This window comes from Rhamphochromis longiceps, linkage group LG3 (genome assembly GCF_057381845.1).
Source record: "Rhamphochromis longiceps isolate RC_006_pf linkage group LG3, R_longiceps_female_GT1.1, whole genome shotgun sequence".
Taxonomy (NCBI): domain Eukaryota; kingdom Metazoa; phylum Chordata; class Actinopteri; order Cichliformes; family Cichlidae; genus Rhamphochromis; species Rhamphochromis longiceps.
The window spans coordinates 46,646,678-46,665,470 of record NC_140559.1 but is presented as its reverse complement, the minus strand read 5'-3'; the positions used below and the strand labels follow the sequence as shown (position 1 = coordinate 46,665,470).

The 18,793-nt window shown below is 35.5% G+C and overlaps 4 long non-coding RNA genes across 4 annotated transcripts; all 4 read right to left on the bottom strand.

Moving 5' to 3' along the window:
• Positions 1-4,263: 4,263 nt before the first annotated feature.
• Positions 4,264-6,257, bottom strand: LOC146675048 (uncharacterized). The gene is made up of 3 exons (XR_014910643.1): positions 5,962-6,257; positions 4,972-5,058; positions 4,264-4,613 (listed from the first exon to the last, which is right to left on the bottom strand). It is a non-coding gene; the product is annotated as an uncharacterized LOC146675048 (long non-coding RNA).
• Positions 6,258-8,019: 1,762 nt separating this feature from the next.
• LOC146675047 (uncharacterized) lies at positions 8,020-10,110 on the bottom strand. The gene is made up of 3 exons (XR_014910642.1): positions 9,815-10,110; positions 8,825-8,911; positions 8,020-8,466 (listed from the first exon to the last, which is right to left on the bottom strand). It is a non-coding gene; the product is annotated as an uncharacterized LOC146675047 (long non-coding RNA).
• Positions 10,111-11,872: 1,762 nt separating this feature from the next.
• On the bottom strand, positions 11,873-13,783 carry LOC146675046 (uncharacterized). The gene is made up of 3 exons (XR_014910641.1): positions 13,668-13,783; positions 12,678-12,764; positions 11,873-12,319 (listed from the first exon to the last, which is right to left on the bottom strand). It is a non-coding gene; the product is annotated as an uncharacterized LOC146675046 (long non-coding RNA).
• A 2,238-nt stretch (positions 13,784-16,021) lies between these two features.
• LOC146675045 (uncharacterized) lies at positions 16,022-18,234 on the bottom strand. The gene is made up of 3 exons (XR_014910640.1): positions 17,801-18,234; positions 16,827-16,913; positions 16,022-16,468 (listed from the first exon to the last, which is right to left on the bottom strand). It is a non-coding gene; the product is annotated as an uncharacterized LOC146675045 (long non-coding RNA).
• Between the last annotated feature and the right edge of the window lie 559 nt (positions 18,235-18,793).

Below are 18,793 nucleotides of genomic sequence, written 5' to 3'. Positions count from 1 at the left end.
GTATGAGAAATACAATATGTCAACATAATTTAAAAAACACAATCAATGAAGATTATTCCAGAGTCTCGGGCATGCCAGGGCATGTCAGGGTAAACTTCATTCAACTACAGAGGATACTTGCAGTCAAACTAAAAGAAGCTGTCAAAATGGACAGCAAAGTTGCTTTCATGTTTTAATTAAAAACAGTCTGGAAACACAACAAACAGTAGTCAAGACCTTTTTTCCCCTTTAGTAGTTAAAAGCTTTAATCGGCAGGGCACTAATTTCCACATCTGTAGTCCACATCTTGACCTTCTCAATAGACAGTTTTAACAGCTTCTCCCCCCCCCCCCCCCCCCCCCCGCTTCCCCTTCACACATGAAAACAAAAGACAGCCATTGATAGTCTCTACCACTAACTGTCTCACCACACCTATTTCTGAATTAAAAATTACCCAAAGTGACCTAAAACATGCCACTTTGGGTCAAATGTGAAAAAATATATTAATCTAAGAAAACTTAGCATTATTATAAAACATCTGTCACAAGTCTTCGTCTGTCTGAGTGGTGGCCTCTGTCACATCTGAACAACACAAAAACAAAGGGGGAAAGGTGAGGTGTTATACTTTTCTACATCACTGGTTGTTTGTTGTTGGCTTTAAACAAAATAACCAATAATTATTACAACAATTAAGCAGCATTACTCAATTTCTTCCTATTATATAAAAATGAAGCCAATATCTGGATGAGCTCTAATTACATGAATTAGCCGTGATATATGCCAATATGTCAATATGTATGAGAAATACAATATGTCAACATAATTTAAAAAACACAATCAATGAAGATTATTCCAGAGTCTCGGGCATGCCAGGGCATGTCAGGGTAAACTTCATTCAACTACAGAGGATACTTGCAGTCAAACTAAAAGAAGCTGTCAAAATGGACAGCAAAGTTGCTTTCATGTTTTAATTAAAAACAGTCTGGAAACACAACAAACAGTAGTCAAGACCTTTTTTCCCCTTTAGTAGTTAAAAGCTTTAATCGGCAGGGCACTAATTTCCACATCTGTAGTCCACATCTTGACCTTCTCAATAGACAGTTTTAACAGCTTCTCCCCCCCCCCCCCCCCGCTTCCCCTTCACACATGAAAACAAAAGACAGCCATTGATAGTCTCTACCACTAACTGTCTCACCACACCTATTTCTGAATTAAAAATTACCCAAAGTGACCTAAAACATGCCACTTTGGGTCAAATGTGAAAAAATATATTAATCTAAGAAAACTTAGCATTATTATAAAACATCTGTCACAAGTCTTCGTCTGTCTGAGTGGTGGCCTCTGTCACATCTGAACAAAACAAAAACAAATAATATTTTTTGACAGTTAGTATTTATAAACAACTTTAACAAATATACATGGGTAAAACAGACATTTGCATATATCTAATCCTTATAAAATCACAAATGAAGAAAACAAAACATGATACTAATCATGGATTTAATATTTTCTCCAAATGATTTATCATAAACTAAAATAAATAATTCGCATTCATGTTTATTTGTATGTAGACAGTCGTTCAATAGTAATTCATAGAGTATTTTTTCTAAGTCCCATTTCTTAAAATAAGACACTGAAGCCAACATTCACTGTTTATACCATCCAAACAATACATTAAGACTTACCATCACGTGCGAATGTAATCGAAGCTTGCAATGCATCCAGCTCCTGGGCAGTGTTATTCAGCATTTCTTTTTCAGCATCCAGCTGTTCTTTTAAAACAGAAATCTTTCTTTCGGCTGCACGCCTGAGCCGCACCTGCCGAACCAAGAGGTCCATTGCCTTGGCATGAAGTTGCAAGCACCTTGTATATAGATCCTCTCTGCTGACCCCTGGGTCCAAGCAGGCATACTGAAATTACAAAATATTTTGGATCATAACAAAATTAGAAAACAGTTATTCGCTTCAATCTATGCTGCCGCTACAATGTAATGTTTGTAGTGCCAGATCACAACAACAGCTGTATAAAAGTCTCAGCTTAACCTTGTGCCATCCTTTAAAAAACTTACGTTGATCACCCTGGGGACCCAAAAAGGCCCCAGTATGGCACAAGGGTTAACAGTGACTTATATGAAAGAGCAAACAAACAAACAAACAAACACAAGAAACACTAAACACAGCATCCTGCCCAGCTCTGTAACAGGTAATGTAGCGTAAAAACAAATTTTTCTACACTATAAATAAAATTTAAGAAATATTTGTTACTTACAGTTGATAGTTGAAATTCTTGACGCAATGATTCAACTTCAGGATCATTAATCCCAGCAAACTTCGTTGGGGAAGCATATGCCATTCTCTATTTATGATAAAGTATGAGGTTAATTAGTTACATTTTACACAACATTCAAACAATATACAAACATGAGAGCATCAAAGAGACTTTACTTACACATAAACATGTAGTTAGTTCACAATAATGATCAGTAATGCAATTACATTCATTCAAAAAACACAAAACATATATATAAATGGTAAATGGCCTGTATTTCTATATCGCTTTACTAGTCCCTAAGGACCCCAAAGCGTTTTACACATCCAGAATGAAGGTGTAAATTAATCAATGTATGACATTAAGATAATGCTCACCAACTCTTGCTGTCTGCTGCTCAAATTTGCTTAAAGAAAAGGATTGAACGCACAACAAATCACAGCTATGTGAAAAATTACAATTATCCTCTTACGCTCTATAGCCACCAGTACTGTGGCTCAAGAGGTATTTATTGAAATCATGAGGGACATTCAAAAAACTTCAAATGATCCAATCACAGAAGCCAACAGGGGAGGGACTGTCACAAAGTAACCAGTGAAGTTACAATGCAATAAACAGTACTCAACACCTTTTTTCCCTTGACTAGTTAAAACCTTTATTCAGCAGTACACTAATTTTCATAGCTGTTGTCCACACCCTTGGCTTTGCCAAAAGACACAATTCAATCTTTTGCCTCAGACTCAGTCTCACCTTCGTTTCACAGCCTTACAACTTATTCATTTCAACAGTGTGACCTCAAGTTTGCCCCCCGCTTCCCCTTCACACATGAAAACAAAAGACAGCCATTGATAGTCTCTACCACTAACTGTCTCACCACACCTATTTCTGAATTAAAAATTACCCAAAGTGACCTAAAACATGCCACTTTGGGTCAAATGTGAAAAAATATATTAATCTAAGAAAACTTAGCATTATTATAAAACATCTGTCACAAGTCTTCGTCTGTCTGAGTGGTGGCCTCTGTCACATCTGAACAACACAAAAACAAAGGGGGAAAGGTGAGGGGTTATACTTTTCTACATCACTGGTTGTTTGTTGTTGGCTTTAAACAAAATAACCAATAATTATTACAACAATTAAGCAGCATTACTCAATTTCTTCCTATTATATAAAAATGAAGCCAATATCTGGATGAGCTCTAATTACATGAATTAGCCGTGATATATGCCAATATGTCAATATGTATGAGAAATACAATATGTCAACATAATTTAAAAAACACAATCAATGAAGATTATTCCAGAGTCTCGGGCATGCCAGGGCATGTCAGGGTAAACTTCATTCAACTACAGAGGATACTTGCAGTCAAACTAAAAGAAGCTGTCAAAATGGACAGCAAAGTTGCTTTCATGTTTTAATTAAAAACAGTCTGGAAACACAACAAACAGTAGTCAAGACCTTTTTTCCCCTTTAGTAGTTAAAAGCTTTAATCGGCAGGGCACTAATTTCCACATCTGTAGTCCACATCTTGACCTTCTCAATAGACAGTTTTAACAGCTTCTCCCCCCCCCCCCCCCCCCCCCCCGCTTCCCCTTCACACATGAAAACAAAAGACAGCCATTGATAGTCTCTACCACTAACTGTCTCACCACACCTATTTCTGAATTAAAAATTACCCAAAGTGACCTAAAACATGCCACTTTGGGTCAAATGTGAAAAAATATATTAATCTAAGAAAACTTAGCATTATTATAAAACATCTGTCACAAGTCTTCGTCTGTCTGAGTGGTGGCCTCTGTCACATCTGAACAAAACAAAAACAAATAATATTTTTTGACAGTTAGTATTTATAAACAACTTTAACAAATATACATGGTTAAAACAGACATTTGCATATATCTAATCCTTATAAAATCACAAATGAAGAAAACAAAACATGATACTAATCATGGATTTAATATTTTCTCCAAATGATTTATCATAAACTAAAATAAATAATTCGCATTCATGTTTATTTGTATGTAGACAGTCGTTCAATAGTAATTCATAGAGTATTTTTTCTAAGTCCCATTTCTTAAAATAAGACACTGAAGCCAACATTCACTGTTTATACCATCCAAACAATACATTAAGACTTACCATCACGTGCGAATGTAATCGAAGCTTGCAATGCATCCAGCTCCTGGGCAGTGTTATTCAGCATTTCTTTTTCAGCATCCAGCTGTTCTTTTAAAACAGAAATCTTTCTTTCGGCTGCACGCCTGAGCCGCACCTGCCGAACCAAGAGGTCCATTGCCTTGGCATGAAGTTGCAAGCACCTTGTATATAGATCCTCTCTGCTGACCCCTGGGTCCAAGCAGGCATACTGAAATTACAAAATATTTTGGATCATAACAAAATTAGAAAACAGTTATTCGCTTCAATCTATGCTGCCGCTACAATGTAATGTTTGTAGTGCCAGATCACAACAACAGCTGTATAAAAGTCTCAGCTTAACCTTGTGCCATCCTTTAAAAAACTTACGTTGATCACCCTGGGGACCCAAAAAGGCCCCAGTATGGCACAAGGGTTAACAGTGACTTATATGAAAGAGCAAACAAACAAACAAACAAACACAAGAAACACTAAACACAGCATCCTGCCCAGCTCTGTAACAGGTAATGTAGCGTAAAAACAAATTTTTCTACACTATAAATAAAATTTAAGAAATATTTGTTACTTACAGTTGATAGTTGAAATTCTTGACGCAATGATTCAACTTCAGGATCATTAATCCCAGCAAACTTCGTTGGGGAAGCATATGCCATTCTCTATTTATGATAAAGTATGAGGTTAATTAGTTACATTTTACACAACATTCAAACAATATACAAACATGAGAGCATCAAAGAGACTTTACTTACACATAAACATGTAGTTAGTTCACAATAATGATCAGTAATGCAATTACATTCATTCAAAAAACACAAAACATATATATAAATGGTAAATGGCCTGTATTTCTATATCGCTTTACTAGTCCCTAAGGACCCCAAAGCGCTTTACACATCCAGAATGAAGGTGTAAATTAGTCAATGTATGACATTAAGATAATGCTCACCAACTCTTGCTGTCTGCTGCTCAAATTTGCTTAAAGAAAAGGATTGAACGCACAACAAATCACAGCTATGTGAAAAATTACAATTATCCTCTTACGCTCTATAGCCACCAGTACTGTGGCTCAAGAGTTATGCAAAAACCTCCATGTATCACACCTTTCATGCAAATATCACGTAGTATCCACAGAAGCCTTATAATTTTAGCTAAATGGTCATATAAACCATTTCTAAAACTACCAAAGACAGCAGAAACAAGCATGATTGAAATAGCAGTTACTAAACTGCTTAAAATCTGCTAAACACACATAAACCAGCCAAAAATGTTCCACACTTCATGTATTTCATTATATTCATGTTGTGCTTTACTTGTAATAAGAAATCAGTGGCTAATTACCCGGCCTAGCTTTCACAGATTTCAGTCTTTCAAAAAAGACCACAAAATGGCTTAATGGCCCAAATTCACTAAAACAGAAAACCAAACCAAAGACTTTTCACCAGTACCCCTCCCACAAACAATAAAAAAATAACTTAAATACAAAGTAAATTCTGTTACTGAAATTTAAAATGTGGTTTTACACCAAAAATAAAATTCAATTTACAACAAATAAAACTTACCAAGAATTGCACAAGGGCAGGGTTTTTCAAAAATAATCTCTTGTGATGTTTGTTATAGTGGTCTAAAATAATGTCCTCGAATCCTCAGAATGTTAAAATCCAAAGCTCTCCTCTTCTCGTTTGCTAAAAGCAAAGTGGCTTAAAAACCAGTAGCACAGGTATTTATTGAAATCATGAGGGACATTCAAAAAACTTCAAATGATCTTTTGTCTCAGTCTAACCTTTTCAACAGTGTCACTTGCCCCCCCCTTGCTTGCCCTTCACACATGAAAACAAAAGACAGCCATTGATAGTCTCTGCCACCAACTGTCTCACCACACCTAATTCTGAATTAACAATTACCCAAAGTGACCTAAAACATGCCACTTTTGGGTCACTTTAGGTCACAGTCCCAGTGGGTGACAGCATATAAAAGTAAGAAAGCTTAGCAAGTACCTGATGCTGTCAAATCATAAGAAATTAGCAGAAATATCGTAAAACCAAAACAGTCAAATGAAAAAGCAGCATAAGCCAAAGTTCCTTCAGAAGTACAGTATCAGAGAATGGTGAAAGACTGTTGGAATAATTGGCAGTGGAGTTTATCGTGTGGTCTCTGTGTTTTTCTGTCAGTTAATCAGGCTGAATCTGCCAAACTGCGAGATCATTGAAAGGCCCACAACGAATAGACACAACGAAGGTTAAATCAATTTGGTAGCAAAAGACTGTTATTTAGCATCTTCATTGATGTCAATGACAAACAAAGAAGAATAGTTCATTCTGGTGAAAAACCAGCACGAGTTATCTACACAAATCTTCCATAGCTCTAAGGATTAACGGCAAGTCTTGTTCCTTACTGTTCATATTGAGCTTCTGTTTAATACATTGGCAGTGCAATAGCATAGTGTTTAGGTTTATATCAACAAAATACAGGAATCTTAATAGAACAACTAGAGAATGAGAAGAATACATAAATATGAAAAAATATATTTCAGCTTCTCCTCTCTGTTGTGTTGCAACATAGCCATTCGACATGGAAAATGAAGTAGCTTTCAAGAAAGAGAAAGCTTGAAAAACTTACAAACACTGACAATCAACTAGTGTACAGCTTTCAAGTGTAATTTATACATTTTAATAGTAATGTCTTTAAAACTATCAGTGACATTGAAAGGAGTTATTAGTTATTATCAAAACATCAAATTGTTCATAAAACATAAGTTCGCTTTTTTTTATTTTAAAGCCAAAATGACACCAGTGACACCACTAGTGTTTTATAAATCTTGATTCATAAACAATTATGTTAGAAACTTATTTCCTATTCACAATACTTGTTATTATTAAACATTTAATGTGAAAAAGTTTCATCCTCCTCTTAGTCTTCATACATCTCTTTTTTTAAACTTGTAGAGTTGTAGAATTTAAACTAATAACACATATACCATAAGGATGAATAAACAGTCAAAGAAAACCAAAATTTAAAACAGGAACATTTATTATAAAATATTTACACATCTGTCACAACTCTTTGTCTGTCTGACTGGAGTCCTCTGTCACATATGTACAAAACAAACCAAAACAATATTTTTCACAGTTGAGTATTCACAGTATTTATAAAGCAATTGTAAAAAAATTGAGTAGTTAAAATCTTTATTCAGCAGTACACTAATTTCCATAGCTGTTGTCACCTTGGTTTCACAGCCTTACAACTTATTCATTTCAACAGTGTGACCTCAAGTTTGCCCCCCCCCCGCTTCCCCTTCACACATGAAAACAAAAGACAGCCATTGATAGTCTCTACCACTAACTGTCTCACCACACCTATTTCTGAATTAAAAATTACCCAAAGTGACCTAAAACATGCCACTTTGGGTCAAATGTGAAAAAATATATTAATCTAAGAAAACTTAGCATTATTATAAAACATCTGTCACAAGTCTTCGTCTGTCTGAGTGGTGGCCTCTGTCACATCTGAACAAAACAAAAACAAATAATATTTTTTGACAGTTAGTATTTATAAACAACTTTAACAAATATACATGGGTAAAACAGACATTTGCATATATCTAATCCTTATAAAATCACAAATGAAGAAAACAAAACATGATACTAATCATGGATTTAATATTTTCTCCAAATGATTTATCATAAACTAAAATAAATAATTCGCATTCATGTTTATTTGTATGTAGACAGTCGTTCAATAGTAATTCATAGAGTATTTTTTCTAAGTCCCATTTCTTAAAATAAGACACTGAAGCCAACATTCACTGTTTATACCATCCAAACAATACATTAAGACTTACCATCACGTGCGAATGTAATCGAAGCTTGCAATGCATCCAGCTCCTGGGCAGTGTTATTCAGCATTTCTTTTTCAGCATCCAGCTGTTCTTTTAAAACAGAAATCTTTCTTTCGGCTGCACGCCTGAGCCGCACCTGCCGAACCAAGAGGTCCATTGCCTTGGCATGAAGTTGCAAGCACCTTGTATATAGATCCTCTCTGCTGACCCCTGGGTCCAAGCAGGCATACTGAAATTACAAAATATTTTGGATCATAACAAAATTAGAAAACAGTTATTCGCTTCAATCTATGCTGCCGCTACAATGTAATGTTTGTAGTGCCAGATCACAACAACAGCTGTATAAAAGTCTCAGCTTAACCTTGTGCCATCCTTTAAAAAACTTACGTTGATCACCCTGGGGACCCAAAAAGGCCCCAGTATGGCACAAGGGTTAACAGTGACTTATATGAAAGAGCAAACAAACAAACAAACAAACACAAGAAACACTAAACACAGCATCCTGCCCAGCTCTGTAACAGGTAATGTAGCGTAAAAACAAATTTTTCTACACTATAAATAAAATTTAAGAAATATTTGTTACTTACAGTTGATAGTTGAAATTCTTGACGCAATGATTCAACTTCAGGATCATTAATCCCAGCAAACTTCGTTGGGGAAGCATATGCCATTCTCTATTTATGATAAAGTATGAGGTTAATTAGTTACATTTTACACAACATTCAAACAATATACAAACATGAGAGCATCAAAGAGACTTTACTTACACATAAACATGTAGTTAGTTCACAATAATGATCAGTAATGCAATTACATTCATTCAAAAAACACAAAACATATATATAAATGGTAAATGGCCTGTATTTCTATATCGCTTTACTAGTCCCTAAGGACCCCAAAGCGCTTTACACATCCAGAATGAAGGTGTAAATTAGTCAATGTATGACATTAAGATAATGCTCACCAACTCTTGCTGTCTGCTGCTCAAATTTGCTTAAAGAAAAGGATTGAACGCACAACAAATCACAGCTATGTGAAAAATTACAATTATCCTCTTACGCTCTATAGCCACCAGTACTGTGGCTCAAGAGTTATGCAAAAACCTCCATGTATCACACCTTTCATGCAAATATCACGTAGTATCCACAGAAGCCTTATAATTTTAGCTAAATGGTCATATAAACCATTTCTAAAACTACCAAAGACAGCAGAAACAAGCATGATTGAAATAGCAGTTACTAAACTGCTTAAAATCTGCTAAACACACATAAACCAGCCAAAAATGTTCCACACTTCATGTATTTCATTATATTCATGTTGTGCTTTACTTGTAATAAGAAATCAGTGGCTAATTACCCGGCCTAGCTTTCACAGATTTCAGTCTTTCAAAAAAGACCACAAAATGGCTTAATGGCCCAAATTCACTAAAACAGAAAACCAAACCAAAGACTTTTCACCAGTACCCCTCCCACAAACAATAAAAAAATAACTTAAATACAAAGTAAATTCTGTTACTGAAATTTAAAATGTGGTTTTACACCAAAAATAAAATTCAATTTACAACAAATAAAACTTACCAAGAATTGCACAAGGGCAGGGTTTTTCAAAAATAATCTCTTGTGATGTTTGTTATAGTGGTCTAAAATAATGTCCTCGAATCCTCAGAATGTTAAAATCCAAAGCTCTCCTCTTCTCGTTTGCTAAAAGCAAAGTGGCTTAAAAACCAGTAGCACAGGTATTTATTGAAATCATGAGGGACATTCAAAAAACTTCAAATGATCTTTTGTCTCAGTCTAACCTTTTCAACAGTGTCACTTGCCCCCCCCTTGCTTGCCCTTCACACATGAAAACAAAAGACAGCCATTGATAGTCTCTGCCACCAACTGTCTCACCACACCTAATTCTGAATTAACAATTACCCAAAGTGACCTAAAACATGCCACTTTTGGGTCACTTTAGGTCACAGTCCCAGTGGGTGACAGCATATAAAAGTAAGAAAGCTTAGCAAGTACCTGATGCTGTCAAATCATAAGAAATTAGCAGAAATATCGTAAAACCAAAACAGTCAAATGAAAAAGCAGCATAAGCCAAAGTTCCTTCAGAAGTACAGTATCAGAGAATGGTGAAAGACTGTTGGAATAATTGGCAGTGGAGTTTATCGTGTGGTCTCTGTGTTTTTCTGTCAGTTAATCAGGCTGAATCTGCCAAACTGCGAGATCATTGAAAGGCCCACAACGAATAGACACAACGAAGGTTAAATCAATTTGGTAGCAAAAGACTGTTATTTAGCATCTTCATTGATGTCAATGACAAACAAAGAAGAATAGTTCATTCTGGTGAAAAACCAGCACGAGTTATCTACACAAATCTTCCATAGCTCTAAGGATTAACGGCAAGTCTTGTTCCTTACTGTTCATATTGAGCTTCTGTTTAATACATTGGCAGTGCAATAGCATAGTGTTTAGGTTTATATCAACAAAATACAGGAATCTTAATAGAACAACTAGAGAATGAGAAGAATACATAAATATGAAAAAATATATTTCAGCTTCTCCTCTCTGTTGTGTTGCAACATAGCCATTCGACATGGAAAATGAAGTAGCTTTCAAGAAAGAGAAAGCTTGAAAAACTTACAAACACTGACAATCAACTAGTGTACAGCTTTCAAGTGTAATTTATACATTTTAATAGTAATGTCTTTAAAACTATCAGTGACATTGAAAGGAGTTATTAGTTATTATCAAAACATCAAATTGTTCATAAAACATAAGTTCGCTTTTTTTTATTTTAAAGCCAAAATGACACCAGTGACACCACTAGTGTTTTATAAATCTTGATTCATAAACAATTATGTTAGAAACTTATTTCCTATTCACAATACTTGTTATTATTAAACATTTAATGTGAAAAAGTTTCATCCTCCTCTTAGTCTTCATACATCTCTTTTTTTAAACTTGTAGAGTTGTAGAATTTAAACTAATAACACATATACCATAAGGATGAATAAACAGTCAAAGAAAACCAAAATTTAAAACAGGAACATTTATTATAAAATATTTACACATCTGTCACAACTCTTTGTCTGTCTGACTGGAGTCCTCTGTCACATATGTACAAAACAAACCAAAACAATATTTTTCACAGTTGAGTATTCACAGTATTTATAAAGCAATTGTAAAAAAATTGAGTAGTTAAAATCTTTATTCAGCAGTACACTAATTTCCATAGCTGTTGTCACCTTGGTTTCACAGCCTTACAACTTATTCATTTCAACAGTGTGACCTCAAGTTTGCCCCCCCCCCGCTTCCCCTTCACACATGAAAACAAAAGACAGCCATTGATAGTCTCTACCACTAACTGTCTCACCACACCTATTTCTGAATTAAAAATTACCCAAAGTGACCTAAAACATGCCACTTTGGGTCAAATGTGAAAAAATATATTAATCTAAGAAAACTTAGCATTATTATAAAACATCTGTCACAAGTCTTCGTCTGTCTGAGTGGTGGCCTCTGTCACATCTGAACAAAACAAAAACAAATAATATTTTTTGACAGTTAGTATTTATAAACAACTTTAACAAATATACATGGGTAAAACAGACATTTGCATATATCTAATCCTTATAAAATCACAAATGAAGAAAACAAAACATGATACTAATCATGGATTTAATATTTTCTCCAAATGATTTATCATAAACTAAAATAAATAATTCGCATTCATGTTTATTTGTATGTAGACAGTCGTTCAATAGTAATTCATAGAGTATTTTTTCTAAGTCCCATTTCTTAAAATAAGACACTGAAGCCAACATTCACTGTTTATACCATCCAAACAATACATTAAGACTTACCATCACGTGCGAATGTAATCGAAGCTTGCAATGCATCCAGCTCCTGGGCAGTGTTATTCAGCATTTCTTTTTCAGCATCCAGCTGTTCTTTTAAAACAGAAATCTTTCTTTCGGCTGCACGCCTGAGCCGCACCTGCCGAACCAAGAGGTCCATTGCCTTGGCATGAAGTTGCAAGCACCTTGTATATAGATCCTCTCTGCTGACCCCTGGGTCCAAGCAGGCATACTGAAATTACAAAATATTTTGGATCATAACAAAATTAGAAAACAGTTATTCGCTTCAATCTATGCTGCCGCTACAATGTAATGTTTGTAGTGCCAGATCACAACAACAGCTGTATAAAAGTCTCAGCTTAACCTTGTGCCATCCTTTAAAAAACTTACGTTGATCACCCTGGGGACCCAAAAAGGCCCCAGTATGGCACAAGGGTTAACAGTGACTTATATGAAAGAGCAAACAAACAAACAAACAAACACAAGAAACACTAAACACAGCATCCTGCCCAGCTCTGTAACAGGTAATGTAGCGTAAAAACAAATTTTTCTACACTATAAATAAAATTTAAGAAATATTTGTTACTTACAGTTGATAGTTGAAATTCTTGACGCAATGATTCAACTTCAGGATCATTAATCCCAGCAAACTTCGTTGGGGAAGCATATGCCATTCTCTATTTATGATAAAGTATGAGGTTAATTAGTTACATTTTACACAACATTCAAACAATATACAAACATGAGAGCATCAAAGAGACTTTACTTACACATAAACATGTAGTTAGTTCACAATAATGATCAGTAATGCAATTACATTCATTCAAAAAACACAAAACATATATATAAATGGTAAATGGCCTGTATTTCTATATCGCTTTACTAGTCCCTAAGGACCCCAAAGCGCTTTACACATCCAGAATGAAGGTGTAAATTAGTCAATGTATGACATTAAGATAATGCTCACCAACTCTTGCTGTCTGCTGCTCAAATTTGCTTAAAGAAAAGGATTGAACGCACAACAAATCACAGCTATGTGAAAAATTACAATTATCCTCTTACGCTCTATAGCCACCAGTACTGTGGCTCAAGAGTTATGCAAAAACCTCCATGTATCACACCTTTCATGCAAATATCACGTAGTATCCACAGAAGCCTTATAATTTTAGCTAAATGGTCATATAAACCATTTCTAAAACTACCAAAGACAGCAGAAACAAGCATGATTGAAATAGCAGTTACTAAATTGCTTAAAATCTGCTAAACACACATAAACCAGCCAAAAATGTTCCACACTTCATGTATTTCATTATATTCATGTTGTGCTTTACTTGAAATAAGAAATCAGTGGCTAATTACCCGGCCTAGCTTTCACAGATTTCAGTCTTTCAAAAAAGACCACAAAATGGCTTAATGGCCCAAATTCACTAAAACAGAAAACCAAACCAAAGACTTTTCACGGGTAACCGTCCCACAAACAATAAAAAAATAACTTAAATACAAAGTAAATTCTGTTACTGAAATTTAAAATGTGGTTTTACACCAAAAATAAAATTCAATTTACAACAAATAAAACTTACCAAGAATTGCACAAGGGCAGGGTTTTTCAAAAATAATCTCTTGTGATGTTTGTTATAGTGGTCTAAAATGATGTCCTCGAATCCTCAGAATGTTAAAATCCAAAGCTCTCCTCTTCTCGTTTGCTAAAAGCAAAGTGGCTTACAAACCAGTGGCACAGGTATTTATTGAAATCATGAGGGACATTCAAAAAACTTCAAATGATCCAATCACAGAAGCCAACAGGGGAGGGACTGTCACAAAGTAACCAGTGAAGTTACAATGCAATAAACAGTACTCAACACCTTTTTTCCCTTGACTAGTTAAAACCTTTATTCAGCAGTACACTAATTTCCATAGCTGTTGTCCACACCCTTGGCCTTGCCAAAAGACACAATCCAATCTTTTGTCTCAGACTCAGTCTCACCTTCGTTTCACAGCCTTACAACTTATTCATTTCAACAGTGTGACCTCAAGTTTGCCCCCCGCTTCCCCTTCACACATGAAAACAAAAGACAGCCATTGATAGTCTCTACCACTAACTGTCTCACCACACCTATTTCTGAATTAAAAATTACCCAAAGTGACCTAAAACATGCCACTTTGGGTCAAATGTGAAAAAATATATTAATCTAAGAAAACTTAGCATTATTATAAAACATCTGTCACAAGTCTTCGTCTGTCTGAGTGGTGGCCTCTGTCACATCTGAACAAAACAAAAACAAAGGGGGAAAGGTGAGGGGTTATACTTTTCTACATCACTGGTTGTTTGTTGTTGGCTTTAAACAAAATAACCAATAATTATTACAACAATTAAGCAGCATTACTCAATTTCTTCCTATTATATAAAAATGAAGCCAATATCTGGATGAGCTCTAATTACATGAATTAGCCGTGATATATGCCAATATGTCAATATGTATGAGAAATACAATATGTCAACATAATTTAAAAAACACAATCAATGAAGATTATTCCAGAGTCTCGGGCATGCCAGGGCATGTCAGGGTAAACTTCATTCAACTACAGAGGATACTTGCAGTCAAACTAAAAGAAGCTGTCAAAATGGACAGCAAAGTTGCTTTCATGTTTTAATTAAAAACAGTCTGGAAACACAACAAACAGTAGTCAAGACCTTTTTTCCCCTTTAGTAGTTAAAAGCTTTAATCGGCAGGGCACTAATTTCCACATCTGTAGTCCACATCTTGACCTTCTCAATAGACAGTTTTAACAGCTTCTCCCCCCCCCCCCCCCCCCGCCCCCCCCGCTTCCCCTTCACACATGAAAACAAAAGACAGCCATTGATAGTCTCTACCACTAACTGTCTCACCACACCTATTTCTGAATTAAAAATTACCCAAAGTGACCTAAAACATGCCACTTTGGGTCAAATGTGAAAAAATATATTAATCTAAGAAAACTTAGCATTATTATAAAACATCTGTCACAAGTCTTCGTCTGTCTGAGTGGTGGCCTCTGTCACATCTGAACAACACAAAAACAAAGGGGGAAAGGTGAGGGGTTATACTTTTCTACATCACTGGTTGTTTGTTGTTGGCTTTAAACAAAATAACCAATAATTATTACAACAATTAAGCAGCATTACTCAATTTCTTCCTATTATATAAAAATGAAGCCAATATCTGGATGAGCTCTAATTACATGGATTAGCCGTGATATATGCCAATATGTCAATATGTATGAGAAATACAATATGTCAACATAATTTAAAAAACACAATCAATGAAGATTATTCCAGAGTCTCGGGCATGCCAGGGCATGTCAGGGTAAACTTCATTCAACTACAGAGGATACTTGCAGTCAAACTAAAAGAAGCTGTCAAAATGGACAGCAAAGTTGCTTTCATGTTTTAATTAAAAACAGTCTGGAAACACAACAAACAGTAGTCAAGACCTTTTTTCCCCTTTAGTAGTTAAAAGCTTTAATCGGCAGGGCACTAATTTCCACATCTGTAGTCCACATCTTGACCTTCTCAATAGACAGTTTTAACAGCTTCTCCCCCCCCCCCCCCCCCCCCCCCCCCGCTTCCCCTTCACACATGAAAACAAAAGACAGCCATTGATAGTCTCTACCACTAACTGTCTCACCACACCTATTTCTGAATTAAAAATTACCCAAAGTGACCTAAAACATGCCACTTTGGGTCAAATGTGAAAAAATATATTAATCTAAGAAAACTTAGCATTATTATAAAACATCTGTCACAAGTCTTCGTCTGTCTGAGTGGTGGCCTCTGTCACATCTGAACAAAACAAAAACAAATAATATTTTTTGACAGTTAGTATTTATAAACAACTTTAACAAATATACATGGGTAAAACAGACATTTGCATATATCTAATCCTTATAAAATCACAAATGAAGAAAACAAAACATGATACTAATCATGGATTTAATATTTTCTCCAAATGATTTATCATAAACTAAAATAAATAATTCGCATTCATGTTTATTTGTATGTAGACAGTCGTTCAATAGTAATTCATAGAGTATTTTTTCTAAGTCCCATTTCTTAAAATAAGACACTGAAGCCAACATTCACTGTTTATACCATCCAAACAATACATTAAGACTTACCATCACGTGCGAATGTAATCGAAGCTTGCAATGCATCCAGCTCCTGGGCAGTGTTATTCAGCATTTCTTTTTCAGCATCCAGCTGTTCTTTTAAAACAGAAATCTTTCTTTCGGCTGCACGCCTGAGCCGCACCTGCCGAACCAAGAGGTCCATTGCCTTGGCATGAAGTTGCAAGCACCTTGTATATAGATCCTCTCTGCTGACCCCTGGGTCCAAGCAGGCATACTGAAATTACAAAATATTTTGGATCATAACAAAATTAGAAAACAGTTATTCGCTTCAATCTATGCTGCCGCTACAATGTAATGTTTGTAGTGCCAGATCACAACAACAGCTGTATAAAAGTCTCAGCTTAACCTTGTGCCATCCTTTAAAAAACTTACGTTGATCACCCTGGGGACCCAAAAAGGCCCCAGTATGGCACAAGGGTTAACAGTGACTTATATGAAAGAGCAAACAAACAAACAAACAAACACAAGAAACACTAAACACAGCATCCTGCCCAGCTCTGTAACAGGTAATGTAGCGTAAAAACAAATTTTTCTACACTATAAATAAAATTTAAGAAATATTTGTTACTTACAGTTGATAGTTGAAATTCTTGACGCAATGATTCAACTTCAGGATCATTAATCCCAGCAAACTTCGTTGGGGAAGCATATGCCATTCTCTATTTATGATAAAGTATGAGGTTAATTAGTTACATTTTACACAACATTCAAACAATATACAAACATGAGAGCATCAAAGAGACTTTACTTACACATAAACATGTAGTTAGTTCACAATAATGATCAGTAATGCAATTACATTCATTCAAAAAACACAAAACATATATATAAATGGTAAATGGCCTGTATTTCTATATCGCTTTACTAGTCCCTAAGGACCCCAAAGCGCTTTACACATCCAGAATGAAGGTGTAAATTAGTCAATGTATGACATTAAGATAATGCTCACCAACTCTTGCTGTCTGCTGCTCAAATTTGCTTAAAGAAAAGGATTGAACGCACAACAAATCACAGCTATGTGAAAAATTACAATTATCCTCTTACGCTCTATAGCCACCAGTACTGTGGCTCAAGAGTTATGCAAAAACCTCCATGCAAATATCACGTAGTATCCACAGAAGCCTTATAATTTTAGCTAAATGGTCATATAAACCATTTCTAAAACTACCAAAGACAGCAGAAACAAGCATGATTGAAATAGCAGTTACTAAACTGCTTAAAATCTGCTAAACACACATAAACCAGCCAAAAATGTTCCACACTTCATGTATTTCATTATATTCATGTTGTGCTTTACTTGTAATAAGAAATCAGTGGCTAATTACCCGGCCTAGCTTTCACAGATTTCAGTCTTTCAAAAAAGACCACAAAATGGCTTAATGGCCCAAATTCACTAAAACAGAAAACCAAACCAAAGACTTTTCACCGGTACCCCTCCCACAAACAATAAAAAAATAACTTAAATACAAAGTAAATTCTGTTACTGAAATTTAAAATGTGGTTTTACACCAAAAATAAAATTCAATTTACAACAAATAAAACTTACCAAGAATTGCACAAGGGCAGGGTTTTTCAAAAATAATCTCTTGTGATGTTTGTTATAGTGGTCTAAAATAATGTCCTCGAATCCTCAGAATGTTAAAATCCAAAGCTCTCCTCTTCTCGTTTGCTAAAAGCAAAGTGGCTTAAAAACCAGTAGCACAGGTATTTATTGAAATCATGAGGGACATTCAAAAAACTTCAAATGATCTTTTGTCTCAGTCTAACCTTTTCAACAGTGTCACTTGCCCCCCCCGTTCAGGGAAACGGGGTTGTCATGGTGGCACGTGGAGTTTCAATCACTCGCCAAAAAGCAGTAATCTGCTGTCACTCAAAATCAAAATGTCCAATATGTCCCAAAGGTCGCAGGCGTGATGAGACTCGAGCTCGGAAATGTTTGTTATGCCATTTGTCAGTAATGGTTAGAGTGCCACCTAGTGGAACGACTATAATCATGATTGAATGAGATGAAATGTTAGCTGGTGGTTGAAAGCATGAATTCCATCAATGTGACATCAGATCGGACGTGCTGGTTGTAGGTGTTGGGCGTAGCTCGACGCGATGGGGTGCGAGGGCCCTCATAACGCTGCTTGCAGCTTTAATTATTATTATTATTATTATTATTATTATTATTATTAGGGCCCGAGCACTGAGAGTGCGAAGGCCCTATTGTATCTGCTCCGTTTCTTATTATTATTATTATTATTCAGGCAAAACAAGGGCCTTTTTGAGGGCCTAAACATGCTCAAAAACTCATGAAATTTTGCACACATGCCAGATCTGGTGAAAAATTTTGTATTTTAATGGTTTTACATATGAGCACTGGGAAATGGCTCTACAGCGCCACCTATGCCTTGTTAAATGCAGCCCTACGACCACATCGTTTGAGCTACATGTATGAAATTTGGCACACATGTGTATCATGCCAAGACGAACAAAAAAGTCTGGGGGCCCATTGACGCAAACCCAACAGGAAGTCCGCCATTTGGAAGAGAAGGTG